Genomic DNA, 14,907 nt, shown 5'->3' with positions numbered 1-14,907 from the left:
GTCCTGTGTTATGGAAAATATTAAAGGACAAAAGTTGAGCCGTTGTATAAATCATTCTGAGTCGAGTTATTAAAAAATAGAAAGCATAGTTTAATTATTTCTCTGTAGCCACAGTAGAAAGTTCAGTTTACAATCAGAGACTTCATGTGCATACACAAGAGTCTGACCAGCAAAGTGACAAAGAGGTCTGGTCAGATGTAACATTAATACACAGTTGAAATGACATCCACTAGACATTCAGATATGACTGAAAGTATAAACAAACTGGGTTCTCAGTTAGGGGAAGTAATAACACCACCTTGCTTTGGCTGGCTAGGAAGAGAAAATATAACCTTGAAGTTCTAACAAGAGACACACACACACTGTAGTAATTATCTGAGCGTTTTAACCCAGTCAAGTTGTACAATGATAGAATATGTATGATATCTCAACACAGATCTATAATGACATGATAATATTTCGACAACACCTGTTTAATGCTGTTCTCTGGTGGGGGGCAGCATCACGGTTTCTGACAAAAAACGTATAAATAAAATCATTAAAAAGGCTGGCTCAGTGATTGGCCTCCCTCCTGATTCCCTGGGCCCAGGAGTTGATGATGATGATGATGATGATGATGATGATGATGATGATGATGATGATGATGATGATGATGATGATGATGATGATGATGATGATGCATATTTACTCAACACAGTTGTGTGGAAAAAAGTTCATTGAGTCCATATTAAGAAATAAAGTTAAGTTACATTTACTCAATTCACTCATGTATAATTTAGTTTTCATTGAGTCCATATTAAGAAATATAGTTAAGTTACATTTACTCTATTCACTCATGTATAATTTATTTGATTTCATTGAGTCCATATTAAGAAATAAAGTTAAGTTACATTTACTCAACACAGTTGTGTGGAAAAAGGCGACATACAATTTGTATTTAAATCCAAAGATTACATTTTTTGAGTGATAGATGTCTCTGCAATGTGGTCTCTTGTCTTCTTTGTATTCTTTTTCATATCACCTAGATGGAGATTGATAGGATTAATGCACTGATATTCAGGATCTAGTAATCTTGAAAAGTCTGAATCTGGATCAGGCTGATCCTATCCTGGATTGTTTTGAAATACCGGGACAAAATCTGGCCGAGTTGTCTGATCCTGGATCACAAAAAATGGGTTTTACTGGAGGGAACTGGAGATCATTGTCCACAGCCAAGCAAACTAGAACCAAACTGAACACCATTTGATCCTTTGAAGGCCATCGACTGTTCAGTATTTTTGATGCTCTGCGAAGCTCATTCAGTGATAGTGTGAGAACTGGAGTCTGGAGCACAGCCCAATTGCTGAATACACGAGAAGAGAAAGGAGCGGTTTCAAGGGTGTTTAATGGAAATTGAGCAACAGAGGAATTGGGGGGAAATAGAACGGGGTGGCAGCGGGAGAATAGGCGTTCCTCTTCGGGAACAGGTGACGTCCAGACAGGGACGGCGGTCCTTTGGGGCACAGGAGAGAAACGGGTTAGCTTTCGTGAGACGGATTTGAGTGGCAGGTCCCGAGACGAGAGCCATACCATCTGACCTGGTACATAGGCGGGAGCCGGGGTCCGGTGGCGGTCGGCGAAGCGCCGGTTCTGGTCCGCAGTCCGGAGCAGCGCAGCCCTCGTCTCCTCCCAGATCGTCCTGCAGCGACGGAGATGGTCCTGCACCGACGGCACAGCGATCTCCTCTTCCTGGGCAGGGAACAGCGGGGGTTGGTAGCCCAAAGATGACTCAAAGGGGGACTGACCTGTGGCCGCCGAAGAGAGGGAATTGTGGGCGTATTCCACCCATGGCAGGAAGGCGCTCCAGCCGGAGGGGTCCCGGGCTGTCACGCAGCGGAGTGCGGATCCCAGGTCCTGGTTGGCCCGCTCCGACTGGCCGTTGGTCTGAGGGTGGAACCCGGAGGAGAGGCTGACCGTGGCCCCCAGAGCCTGACAGAAAGCCCTCCAGACCTGGGATATGAACTGAGGGCCTCTGTCGGAGACGATGTCAGCTGGGATCCCATGGAGCCGGAAGACGTGGAGTACCATCAGGTCAGCAGTCTCTGCAGCAGAGGGGAGTTTGGAGAGAGCAACGAAGTGCACAGCCTTTGAGAAACGGTCAACAATGGTGAGGATGGCAGTGTTACCGTGTGAGAGGGGAAGGCCGGTGACGAAGTCCAGGGCGACGTGCGACCAGGGCCGACCGGGGACTGGGAGTGGACGAAGGAGTCCGGCGGGCGGTCGGTGGGAGGCCTTCGCACGAGCACACACGGTGCACGCCAGGACGAAAGCGCGGGTGTCCTCTCTCATGGTGACCCACCAGAAGTGCCTCTTCAGCAGAGATAGTGTCCGGTCGATCCCCGGGTGGTACGCGAACCGGGAAGCGTGAACCCACTCGAGCACCTGGGAGCGGACGAGGTCAGGGACAAAAAGCCGGTTAGGTGGACCGTTACCTGGGTCCGGCTGGGCACGCTGTGCCTCCTTGACGACGGACTGGATCTCCCAGGTGGCGGTGGCCACCAGACAGGAGGTAGAGAGGATGGTGTCGGGGTGTGTGGACCCCTCCTCAGGGACGAACTGCCGGGAGAGGGCGTCTGGCTTGGTGTTCTTGGAACCAGGCCGTTAGGTCAGGGTGAAGTTAAACCTAGCGAAGAACAGCGCCCAGCAAGCCTGGCGAGAGTTCAGGCGCTTGGCCGTTGAGACGTAGGCGAGGTTCTTGTGGTCCGTCCAAACCAGGAAGGGGACCTCCGATCCCTCCAGCCAGTGCCTCCATTCCTCCAGGGCTAGCTTGACCGCCAGGAGCTCCAGGTTCCCGATGTCGTAGTTGACCTCGGCTGGGGTTAGGCGGCGTGAGAAAAAGGCGCAGGGGTGCAGCTTCTGGTCGGTGGCAGAGCGCTGGGAAAGAACCGCCCCTACTCCGGTGCAGGAGGCGTCCACCTCCACCACGAACTGGCGGGACGTGTCCGGCTGGACGAGGATGGGAGCGGTGGTGAAGCGCCGGCGCAGCTCGGCGAAGGCGGAGTCCACTGCGTCGCACCAGACGAAGGGCACCGAAGGCGAGGTGAGTTGGGTGAGAGGCGCCGCGACCAGGCTGTAGTCCCTGATGAAGCGCCGATAAAAGTTGCCGAATCCCAGGAAGCGTTGGAGCTGTTTAACGTTGGTGGGACGGGGCCAGTCGGACACCGCTCTGATCTTCTCGGGGTCCGCACGGATCTTGCCGCCCTCTATGATGTAGCCAAGGAAGCCGATGGAGGAGACGTGGAACTCACACTTCTCCGCCTTGACAAACAGCTTGTTCTCTAGAAGACGCTGGAGGACCCGGCGGACGTGCTGGACATGCTCCTCCATGGAGCGGGAGAAGATCAGGATGTCATCTAGGTAGACGAATACGGAGCGGTGGAGTACGTCACGGAGAACGTCATTGATGAGGGCCTGGAAGACAGCAGGGGCGTTGGTCAGACCGAAAGGCATTACCTTGTACTCGAAGTGGCCGAGTGGTGTCTTGAAGGCCGTCTTCCACTCGTCTCCTTCCCGCATGCGGACAAGGTGGTAGGCGTTCCTGAGGTCCAGTTTTGTGAAGATGGTGGCACCTTGCAGGGGCTCAAAAGCAGAGTCGATTAGAGGTAGGGGGTATTTGTTCTTTACCGTGATGTTGTTGAGACCCCGCTAATCGATACAGGGGCGAAGGGAACGATCCTTCTTGGAAACGAAGAAGAATCCTGCACCGACAGGAGAAGAAGAGGGGGTGATTATGCCCGAGGCCAGGGATTTGTGAACGTACTTCTCCATTGATTCTCTGTCTGGGCGCGAGAGGTTGAACAGGCGACTAGCGGGGAGTGGCGCCCCGGGGAGTAAATCAATGGCGCAGTCGTATTGGCGATGGGGAGGCAGGGAGAGAGCCTGTTGTTTGCTGAAAACTGCCTTCAAATCATGGTAGGCCGGCGGAATAGCAGACAGATCTATGTTCTCTTTGGGGGGGTACAAACCGGCGCCCTCTAGTGGCGGCCGAGCCGACTGTAGACAAGCAACGTGACAGTGGGCGCTCCAGCTGGTCACCAGGCCGGTAGGCCAATTGATAACGGGATTGTGTAACTTGAGCCAAGGCATGCCAAGAACAATGGGATTGTGGGGAGAGTTGGTAACGTGAAACCGAATACTCTCGCTGTGATTCCCGGATAGCAGAAGGCGAAGGGGTACGGTGTGGCGAGTAATCCGTGTGAGTAGTTTCCCGTTTAACCCCCGGGCATCGCGGGGTATCGGCAGGGCGTCAGTAGCGATGTTGTAACGGGAGACTACTCCGGCGTCGATGAGGTTCTCGTCGGCCCCTGAGTCAACCAGGGCAGATAACGGGAGTGTTTGGTTATTCAAACACAGCGTGGCGCGGAATAGCATGTTTGGGCCAGAGCTGGGAGCGATATCTAAACTCAAACAGACGCCCAGCGCTACTGTCGAGCCCCGTCGTTTGGGCGAAGCGAGCAAGAGGCAACCGAGTGACCCGTTTGACCGCAGTACAGGCATGCTCCAGTTGCGAGCCTGTGTCGGCGTTCGCTGGGAGGGAGACGTGAGCGGTCGAGATCCATGGGCTCGGAGGACCTATTTTCTTCGGCGCGGGCAGCACGACGAGGCGGACCGGGTATAGGCGGACGAGTGGTGCTAGCTTTCTCTCGACGACGTTCCCGAAGACGCAGGTCCAGTTCTCTGGCCAAATGGATTAATTCGCCCAGGGAGGTGGGTCTTTCTTTGGACGCAAGTTCGTCTTTAATAGCGTCGTTCAAGCCCTGGCGAAAGGCGCCTCGCAACGGTGTGTCCCCCCAGTCGGAGCCGGCGGCGAGGATGTGGAAATCGATAGCGTATTCGCTTACGCTGCGGCTTCCCTGGCGGATAGAAAACAAGCCGGAGGCCCCCTCTGAGTCATCTGGAGGGTGGTCAAACACCTTACGCATGTCGTCGACGTATTGTGAGTACGAATTGCAGAGGAAGGAATTGTTGAAGTGGAGAGCGGTGGCCCATCTCAACGCCGCGCCTGTAAGCAGCGCCGACAGGTAAGCCACTTTAGACCTATGGCTGTGAAACGTGTGGGGTTGTTGTTCGAACACTAACGAGCACTGGAATAAAAACGCACAGCATTTGGAGACGCTTCCGTCATAACGTTCTGGTGCGGGGACAGGGGGTTCCCTATGCGGGGGGCTTGGTGCAGCGGGGGTAGCGGCTGATGAGCCCTGCTGTGCCAATTGTGCCTCGACAAGCAGATACTGTTTTTCTCGCTCAACGGAGTCGAGGGCGAGAGCGGCCAGCTGTGCCGTGACGGCGTCTAGGGAGTGGGCGAGTTGGTCTACCCGGGCGGTCTGGCCGTTAATGATACTCACAGACTGCTTCTGAAACTTCTTCCATTCCTCTGTCTCGTGTACAGCTGGTGCTGTCATCGTGGTCGTGGTATACTGTGAGAACTGGAGTCTGGAGCACAGCCCAATTGCTGAATACACGAGAAGAGAAAGGAGCGGTTTCAAGGGTGTTTAATGGAAATTGAGCAACACAGGAATTGGGGGGAAATAGAACGGGGTTAATGTTCTGTCCTGTGGCTGCCACGGCGGCAGTGAGCGAGCAAGCGGTCCTGGTGCTTGTCGGGGGAGCCGCTGGGTGGCAGCGGGTGAATAGGTGTTCCTCTTCGGGAACAGGTGACGTCCAGACAGGGACGCTGGAGCTGCTGGGTGGCAGCGGGAGTATAGGCGTTCCTCTTCGGGAACAGGTGACGTCCAGACAGGGACGCTGGAGCTGCTGGGTGGCAGCGGGAGAATAGGGGTTCCTCTTCTGGAACAGGTGACGTCCAGACAGGGACGGCGGTCCTTTGGGGCACAGGAGAGAAACGGGTTAGAGTAAGCCAATACACGGAGGGTATCTAGCAGTAGAGCTTGTGGCAGAGATGTCGTACCTGGGCAGTGGTAATTAATACCACGACAGCTTCTGGTCAGCGTCGAGGTGCAGATATAGTCCCCTCATCAGGGGAGGATAGGGTGCAGCTGGGGAGAGTGGGGTGTTTGCCCGTGTGTGAATTAGGGGGATGGAATACATCTGGGTAAATGAGGGTGAAGGAAGGGGTGACTGAAGAAAGAGAGGATGATGAGGAGTGCGCAGTGGATAGAGAGGGGGATGAAGAGGAGCGTGTGGAGGATGTGAGGGGAAAAGGAGGGGGAGTGAAGTAGGCCCGTGCTGTGATTATGACAGATAGGTTGTTGATGCCTCAATGCTCTACTGAGCGATTGAGAAGGTCCTTTGTTCCTGCTGCGGTTAGATCTTTTAACGAACATCGTTAGCACTGTGTTGAGAGGCTCTCCTACTGTGTTGTGTATCCTGTATTGTATCATGTGACTGTTTCTTTCATGTTTCTGTATTTGTATTCACTCTGGTGGCAAACCATGTTTCCCCTCAGGGATTAAGAAATAAACCATACCATACCATACCACTACCGAAATGTACCATATGTTTCGGTAGTGACTGTTTTGGTAGCCCTGGGCGAGCACCGTCTTACTTCAATTCTTGATTAATTGAAAATGGAGGACCCTTATTTAAACAAGACGAAAGTCTTTTTCTGGTCTTCATCCTCTTAGCAGTTGTTTGTATTGAGCCATACTGTATTGTATCCATTCTGCAATATGTTAATACATTTTTCAATCAATCAATCAATCAATCAATCAATCAATCAATCAATCAATCAATCAATCAATCAATCAATCAATCATTCAATCAATCAATCAATCAATCAATCAACTGTTTCGGTAGTGACAATTCTAGCTAACTTTGAGCATAACTAAATAATGCTAGCAAGCACATGGCTAGCATACACATCTTTGAAGAGGTGTACACACATAAAAACATAATATTTAGCATGAAACCCCAAAAAGTTTACTTAATTGAAGAGAATAATGTGTTCGGTGGTGACAATTCTTAAAGTTACACACTGATTTTCAGACTTTGGAACGCATAAATTTCAAAAGTATGGGATTTAGCTACTTACCATGCAGCCATGAGGGACAGGGAGGCAGTGTTACTGCCTGGTCAAAATGCAGGGGTGTGGCTAAAAACCAGGCTCAGCCAATGGACTAAAACTCATGTGTTTCGGTAGTGACTAGGGACAAGATCTTTTTTTGTATAAAAAAATTAAACCCACAATAAATCTAAATCTTTCAACTTCTGTTTAAACTTAATCATGAAGATCTTTGAAATTACACCATTGAACTAAATCTAAAAAAAAAGTAAGTGTTATTTACATACATTTTAATGTACGGGTCAGGGTTTGGGACAGCATACTTCCCAATAGAAAGTACCCTATAAATGATGATTTTGTATATATTTAGCTCATCACAATCTCATTTAATGCCTTGGGTTTAGATCATAACATATTGTTAGTAAATATCTATGCCTGAATACTTAATTGTTTTGTTAAATAATTTTTCTTGTTGTGGGACCGCACTTTGAACTAATTCGGTAGAATGGCCCATATATGCTGCATGCCACAATGGTAGCTGTAAATTCCCGGTGGTTGAACAGACTGAGGGTGTTATTTCTACAAACAATACATAAGTCACAACATATAAATAAGACCGTTTTGGCATTGTTGGAAAGTGTATTTCATAATTTTTTATGGTAAGCTAATGGTATCCACTTCCAGTCATTGTGTAAACTAGCTAGTGTGCTGCGGGTCTCTCTCTCTGTACTGCAATCAGAGATGAGAAGGGTACCTATTTTCTTGTCTGACTCTGGGGAAGATTGCAAATAAGCTGTCTAATTTTGGAAAAAATGCAAATGAATGTGTCGTATATTCTTTTCTCTTTTGATATTTTTATTGGTTTTTTTAAAAGATTTTTCACATACAGTTACTTACATTACAAAACACACATTGGGACAGAAGGGGGGGGGGGGGGTTCCTCCAGTTCATCTATGCCGTCATGCCAGCAACAACAGATCAAAAAGAAAAACAAGCAAAAAAAGGAAATCTAACCCAGACAGGCACTGCACAGTACTGCACTTGCCTCGAGCCCATTCACATGTAGGCATACATATATATACATATATTATTTTTTTCTATCCAAAGTCTGTCCATACAATGGGGCATTGGGCCTTTAGAAGGATCTGAGAAATTGTAGCAGGAAAGTAGTCCAATAGTGGGACCCACACATCCTGAAAGGAAGCGTTGTTGCCTCTATGCATTGCACAGAGTCTTTCATGGGGTAGCACACCGAAGATCTCTCTGTACCACATCTGTATGGATGGAGGCCTATCCTTAATCCAGTTTATCAAAATGCATTTCCGGGCTGAAAGCAGAAGTTTATCAAATAGTTTGAATTGTAAGGGTGTCAAATTATTTTCCTTTGATGGGAGTCCCAGTAAAAAAGCTCCTGGATCCTTCTTTATTTTCACCTTGAAAATGTCACTCAGCTCACGTGCCACTTGGCCCCAGAACCTTGATATACACTTACATTCCCAAAAGTAGTGATAGTAGGTGCCCAGATCTGTTTGACATTTCGAACATAATGGAGATATTGAACGGTCCATTTTGTTTAGTAACACAGTTACCCAAATCAAAAGCCCTGGGTAGACAAATCCGTCCGTGAGGCTCTGAAAGTGCGCACATCAGCATACAACACCGGGCTGGTGACAGGCAACATGGAAGAACACAAGATGGCAAGATACAACGTCAGGAGAGCAGTACTAGAGGCAAAACGGCGTTACAGGGATAAAGTTGAACTTCAGTTTGAACAGGCTGACTCTAGAGGCATGTGGCAGGGCCTCAGAACAATGACAGACTACAAAGGCACCCCCCTCAAACTGAACAGTGACATCTCCTTAGCAAATTATCTCAATTCCTTCTATGCGAGGTTTGAGGCTGTGAATAACAACACCAGCCTACAAACCACGGCAATGGGGGGGGGGGGGTCTGCTGATGGAGACTCAGTGTTCAGGGTAACAGAGCATGAGGTGAGACGGATCTTTAAAAAAGTGAATATCAGGAAGGCAGCAGGACCGGACGGCATCCCCGGCCGCGTCCTAAAAGTCTGTGCCGACCAACTGGCCCCGGTATTCACTGACATCTTCAACCTGTCCTTGGAACAGGCTGTCATCCCCACCTGTCTGAAGAAGTCCACCATCATCCCTGTACCCAAAAAATCTACGCCCGCTTGCCTCAACGACTACCGCCCTGTAGCCCTCACCTCCATAGCCATGAAGTGCTTTGAGAAGCTAGTGAAGGGCTACATCTGTTCCTCCCTCCCCATCAACCTGGACCCTCTGCAATTTGCATATCGCCCCAACAGGTCCACGGAGGACGCCATAGCCCATGTGCTGCACACAGCAGCATCACACCTGGACAAGAGGCAGGGGAACTATGTGAGAATGCTGTTCATCGACTACAGCTCAGCATTCAATACCATAGTCCCCTCCAAACTCATAGCCAAGCTCAGGGACCTGGGCTTGAACTATGACCTCTGCCAGTGGGTCTTGGACTTCCTGACGGGCAGACCCCAGGTGGTAAGAGCCGGCAACTGCACCTCCTCATCCATCATGCTCAACATAGGGGCCCCCCAGGGCTGTGTTCTGAGCCCCCTCCTCTACTCCCTGTACACACATGACTGCGTAGCACAGCGGAACAACAACACCATCATCAAATTTGCTGATGACACAGTAGTGGTGGGCCTGATCTCTGCCAACGACGAAAGGGCCTACCTGGAAGAGGGAACCTGTCACAGTGGTGTCAGGAGAACTGCCTCTCCCTGAACGTCAGCAAAACAAAAGAGATGATTGTGGACTTCAGGAGGTCGGGGGTCAAGGACTACAGCCCCCTCAGCATCGACGGGGCACCGGTTGAGAGAGTGAACAGTTTCAAGTACCTCGGAGCCCACATATCCGAGGACTTGACATGGACCACACACATTGACAGTGTTGTGAAGAAGGCACGACAACGCCTCTACTTCCTCAGGCGCCTAAGGAAGTTCCAAGTCAGTCAGAAGATCCTTAGGAACTTCTACTCATGTACAATAGAGAGCATCCTGACCGGCAACATCACCTCCTGGTTTGGGAATAGCACTGCACAAGACCGTAGCAGACTACAAAGAGTGACACGTTCAGCCGAACGCACAATTGGAGGGGGGCTTCCCACCCTCCAGAACATTTACAACAAGCGGTGCAAGGGGAAGGCTAAGAGAATTATTAAGGACTCGAGCCACCCGAACAACTGCCTCTTTGAACTGCTGCGGTCAGGCAAGCGATACCGGAGTCTTAAGGCGAGCACAGAAAGACTCAGAAGAAGCTTCTATCCCCAGGCCATCAGGCTGCTAAACGAACAATAAACACTATGCAACAACCATCAAATGCACACAGCACACACACCCACACGCACACACTCACTCAAACAAACAACACACTGCAGCACCCACTCTCCACACTTTAGATCACACAAACACACTTTACACTTTATATTTATTGACAAAGGATTTGCACTACAACTCGTACACCTACTGTGAATTGTACCTAAATTGCACCTCGTCCCATTTCTGCCTTGCACTATATAGTATTGTATATTAGTACACTGCACAGTATTGTATATTGTATGGTAACTACGTCTATTCTGCATTGAACATTGTACATATGTCTAAACTGAACACTGTGACCTCATTTTTTTTACTTCTAATTTTACTATGTTATTTTATTTCATACTTATCTTGTCTTGCACAGTCTCTGGAGCGTAACAGTAAGAAGCATTTTGTATAAAAGTATTCTGTACTTCTGTATGACAAATATTAAAGAAACTTGAAACTTGAGGTGTGATGTGTAATCTGTGAAGAATTTTATATTGTGTTTCTCTTAGTCTGTTACAAGTATAAACCTTTTTAACTGAGTCAATGGCCTTCTGCCAGTCATCTTCAATATATTCACTGTTAAAATCTCTTTCCCATTTGCGGAGGGATGGTAACTCCTGTGAGTCCAGTGAGTACAGCAGTGAGTAAAACGCTGTGATGAAATGTGATACCTTACTACAGTTGGATAAGAAGTTCTCTGTTTTGCTGTAAAGGAAGCCCATTGGCGTTGGCAGCTGTAGTGAGTTAATAAAATGTCGTATTTGCAAGAAACCAAAAGAAATTTGTCTTGGGAGGTTAAATTGTGTTTGCAGTTGCTGAAACGACATCAACACACCATCCCTAAACAGATCCCCCAATACACGAAGCCCTAGTGAGTGCCAGGTCTTAAAGATGACCGAACTGCGCCCAGGTCCAAATTCATGGTTGCTAGAGATTGGTATTAGCAATGATCTTAGGTCTCCTCTCCCTGTGTAGATGGTAATCTGTCGCCACACTCTGATAGAGTTATAGATAATTGGATTGCCTCGTATCTCCCTATGAATCTTATCTTTATTACCAGTTACCAGTGCCCATAGTGAGTTTGGTGAGCAGCCCCACGAGTCCACACAGTTCTTATTGTGTAGATAGGCTTGTAACTAGGGATGTCCGATATTATCGGCCAACCGATATTATCGGCCGATATCGGCAGTAAAATGTGATATCGGAAAATATCGGTATCGGTAAAAAAAATAAAAAAAACAATTTTTTTTTTTTTTTTTTTTTTTTTAACCTTTATTTACCCAGGCAAGCAAGTAAGAACCAATTCTTATTTTATTTATTGTCAAAAGTATGCATGTTGGTTTAATTCAACAACTTGTATGTTAATTTTAACTTTTTTAATGATCATATTTTGCACAGATAATGCTTACATTTAGAAAGCCTTTTGAATGCATCCAGTGAAATTATTAGTTACCTGAAATTATTTCGTTTTTTTGGGGGGAAACCCTGCATATATCGGTATCGGTTGATATCGGTATCGTATCGGTATCGGAAATTAAGAGTTGGACAATATCGGAATATCGGTATCGGTAAAAAAGCCAATATCGAGCATCCCTACTTGTAACCATTCCCAGATGTAACGAGCGTGACAGGCCCAGTTATAGAAGAGTATATTTGGCATGGCAAGGCCCGCTTTACTGGTTGGTAGCTGCAAGATTTTAAATCTTTGCCTGGGTCTCTTTCCATGCCAAATTAACTTAGAAAAAGCATTCTCCAGATCTTTAATATCTTTTTTGGATACCCATATGGGAAGCATTTGTAAGGGGTATAGAAGGCGGGGTAGAATGTTCATTTTTATTAGACTCGCCCGTCCCATGACTGATAGTGGGAGGTCATGCCACCGTTCCAGATCTCTCTTAACCGCTGTGGTGACTGGGGCCAGATTCAGACGTGCCATATCTTTTAAGTTGGGAGAGACTTTAATGCCAAGATATGTGAATCCTGACGTAGTCCATTTAAAAGGAAAATTATCTGGGATGTCTGATTGGGTCAGGGTTCCTAGTGGCATTGCCTCAGATTTACTTTGGTTAATTTTGTAGCCTGAGATAGCGCCGAAGTCTTTAACAATTGACAGGACAGTAGGCACTGACCTCTTCGGGGAGGACAGAAACAGTATAATGTCATCTGCATATAGAGCTATTTTGTGGGGGGTGCCCCCTGTCGTGAGTGAGACCCCCTCAATTTCATGATGACACCGGATAGCCTCTCCTAGCGGTTCGAGTGCTACGGCAAACAGTAATGGGCTTAGGGGGTCCCCTTGCCTTGTGCCTCTTGCCAGGGGGAAAGGCTCAGAGCAGGTACCATTGGTAAGGACACAGGCCACGGGAGAGTGGTAGATGGTTTGAATCCACTTAAGGAAATCCCCTCCAAGTCCATATCTCTCCATGACGTCGAACAGGTACCGCCATTCTACTCTATCAAAAGCTTTCTGCGCGTCTAGTGACACTGCTAGCGCTTTGTGTTTCAGCTGATTAGAGTACTGTATAACATTCAGTAACCGCCTCATGTTTGCAATGGAGTGTCGGCCTTGTACAAAACCTGTCTGGTCTGGGTTTATTATCAGAGGCAGCAGTCCCTCTATCCTCCTTGCTAATAATTTGGAGAGTATTTTACTATCCACCGCTATCAAGCTAATGGGCCTATAAGAGCCACACATGTCGGCTGGTTTATCTTTTTTAAGGATGAGAGATATATTAGCCGGGTTCAGTGTTTGGGGAAGACTGCCTCTTTGTAATGAGTCTGCATACATCTCTCTCAGAGGTCCGACTTTAACCTTACTCATTTTTTTTATAGAATTCTGGGCCATAACCGCCCGGGCCTGGGGCCTTACCCCCTTTAAGGGTTTTTATCGTTATGAGTATTTCTTCCTCTGTTATATCTTTACAGAGAGACTCTCTGTGTTCTTCAGATAGTGATGGAAATGTTATTTTATCAAGAAAGTTTTTCCTCTGCAAGTCAGAGGTTCCACACTCTGAAGAGTATAACTTTTGATAAAAGGATTTCATAATTCTATTTATATCCTTAGAGGTGTGATGGCTAACTTCGTTGTCATCTTTGAGGGAGGTTATTGTGTTAGAATTCTGTTTACCTTTAGCCAGTCGAGACAAAAGTCGACCTGGTTTGTTTCCCGATTCATAGAACTGGTGCTTTGCCGCGTAGATGGTGAACTTAGCTTGTTTTGTCAGAAGTTGGTCTAGAGCTGACCGGGCGGCATCTAGTTGTTTTGCCACATTTTTTGCCCAGGAACGTTTACATTCAGATTCCAATTTTAACGAGATAATACAGCCCCGGAGATATGTCGTATATTCTTATACAATATCTAGGTCATTTGCAGTGCATACAGGCTGTAAAATAGAGGAAAGAAGGACAGAGTGATAGAAACATGGTCCTCATCTGACTTAGTCAGATGAGAAATAAACTTGTATAGCCAGACAAAAGGAACTATGGTCCAAACTCATTTATTTGCCTCAGCGGCCAAGAGTGGATAATGCATTAGTTACATACAGGAATTTATTCATCATAACACATGATTGTACAAAAGGATTGATGAGGTTATATAATCAAATAGCCCTGACACGGTGGCTTCTCACATCAAGACAGTTTTTGCACATAAATAGTAGTCATGTTTATCAATGAAATAGACCAATAGTACTCTTTGCCACCTACATGGTTAAACCTGGTTTTAAGATAGACATCTTACTCTAAGTTATCACAAACAGTGATTATTCCATATACAGTTTACTCACGTAGGGCAAAGTAGTAACAGTCGGTGGAGAGGTGGAGGCGCAGCATCAGACCCCCTGGGGACGGTTGGTGGCGGGTCTGAGCTGGCCTGCTCTCTCTCTCACCAAATACATTGTTTTATACCCTGACTTCCCCCCATAGTTTCCTTGCTTCCATACATAGCGTTTCTCCTTAGATGACCTCTCTGGGGGAGGCTGGTCCGCCCCCCCTGACTTCCTCTGTGGGGGCTAGCTGGCCCCCCCCCTCCTCGATCTCCTTGCCGGTGTCTTCCTTCAGTGAACAGAGGGGGGGTCTGCTGACTCAGACCTTTTAACCTTCCCTTTATATGGTTTGTGTCATGAATCAATGGCCTATCTAGCATTAACCCAGTACAGTCATTGCTTCTTAGGTTATTACCAATCAGTCCACAAGAGCCAGCACCAAACCCTATTTACCAAACTGACACTTTGTATTACTCTATGATTTAAAGGAAAATGCTTTATTATTTAACCAGCTTTGACATTCCTAAAATGGTATTCAAATCTTTGTAAATTACTTTCTAATTTGATATGGTTTTAGTTTCCTACAGACTTAAGGCATAATTTTACCTGTGTGTCTTGTCTCTAATCTATTATTGTATAGATTCAACCAGTCTTACACATTGGTCTTGTCTCACAGAGGCATATCCGCTTTTAGCCTCTTGTGCTGTGTTTCAACCGTCACCCCCTAGAAGGTGTTTGGTTCATGGGGGTTGAAATGGCGGTCCTATACAACTGTG

This window comes from Notolepis coatsorum (genome assembly GCF_963971535.1).
Source record: "Notolepis coatsorum genome assembly, chromosome: 10".
Lineage (NCBI taxonomy): Eukaryota > Metazoa > Chordata > Actinopteri > Aulopiformes > Paralepididae > Notolepis > Notolepis coatsorum.
Note: the sequence above shows the minus strand (reverse complement) of the source record.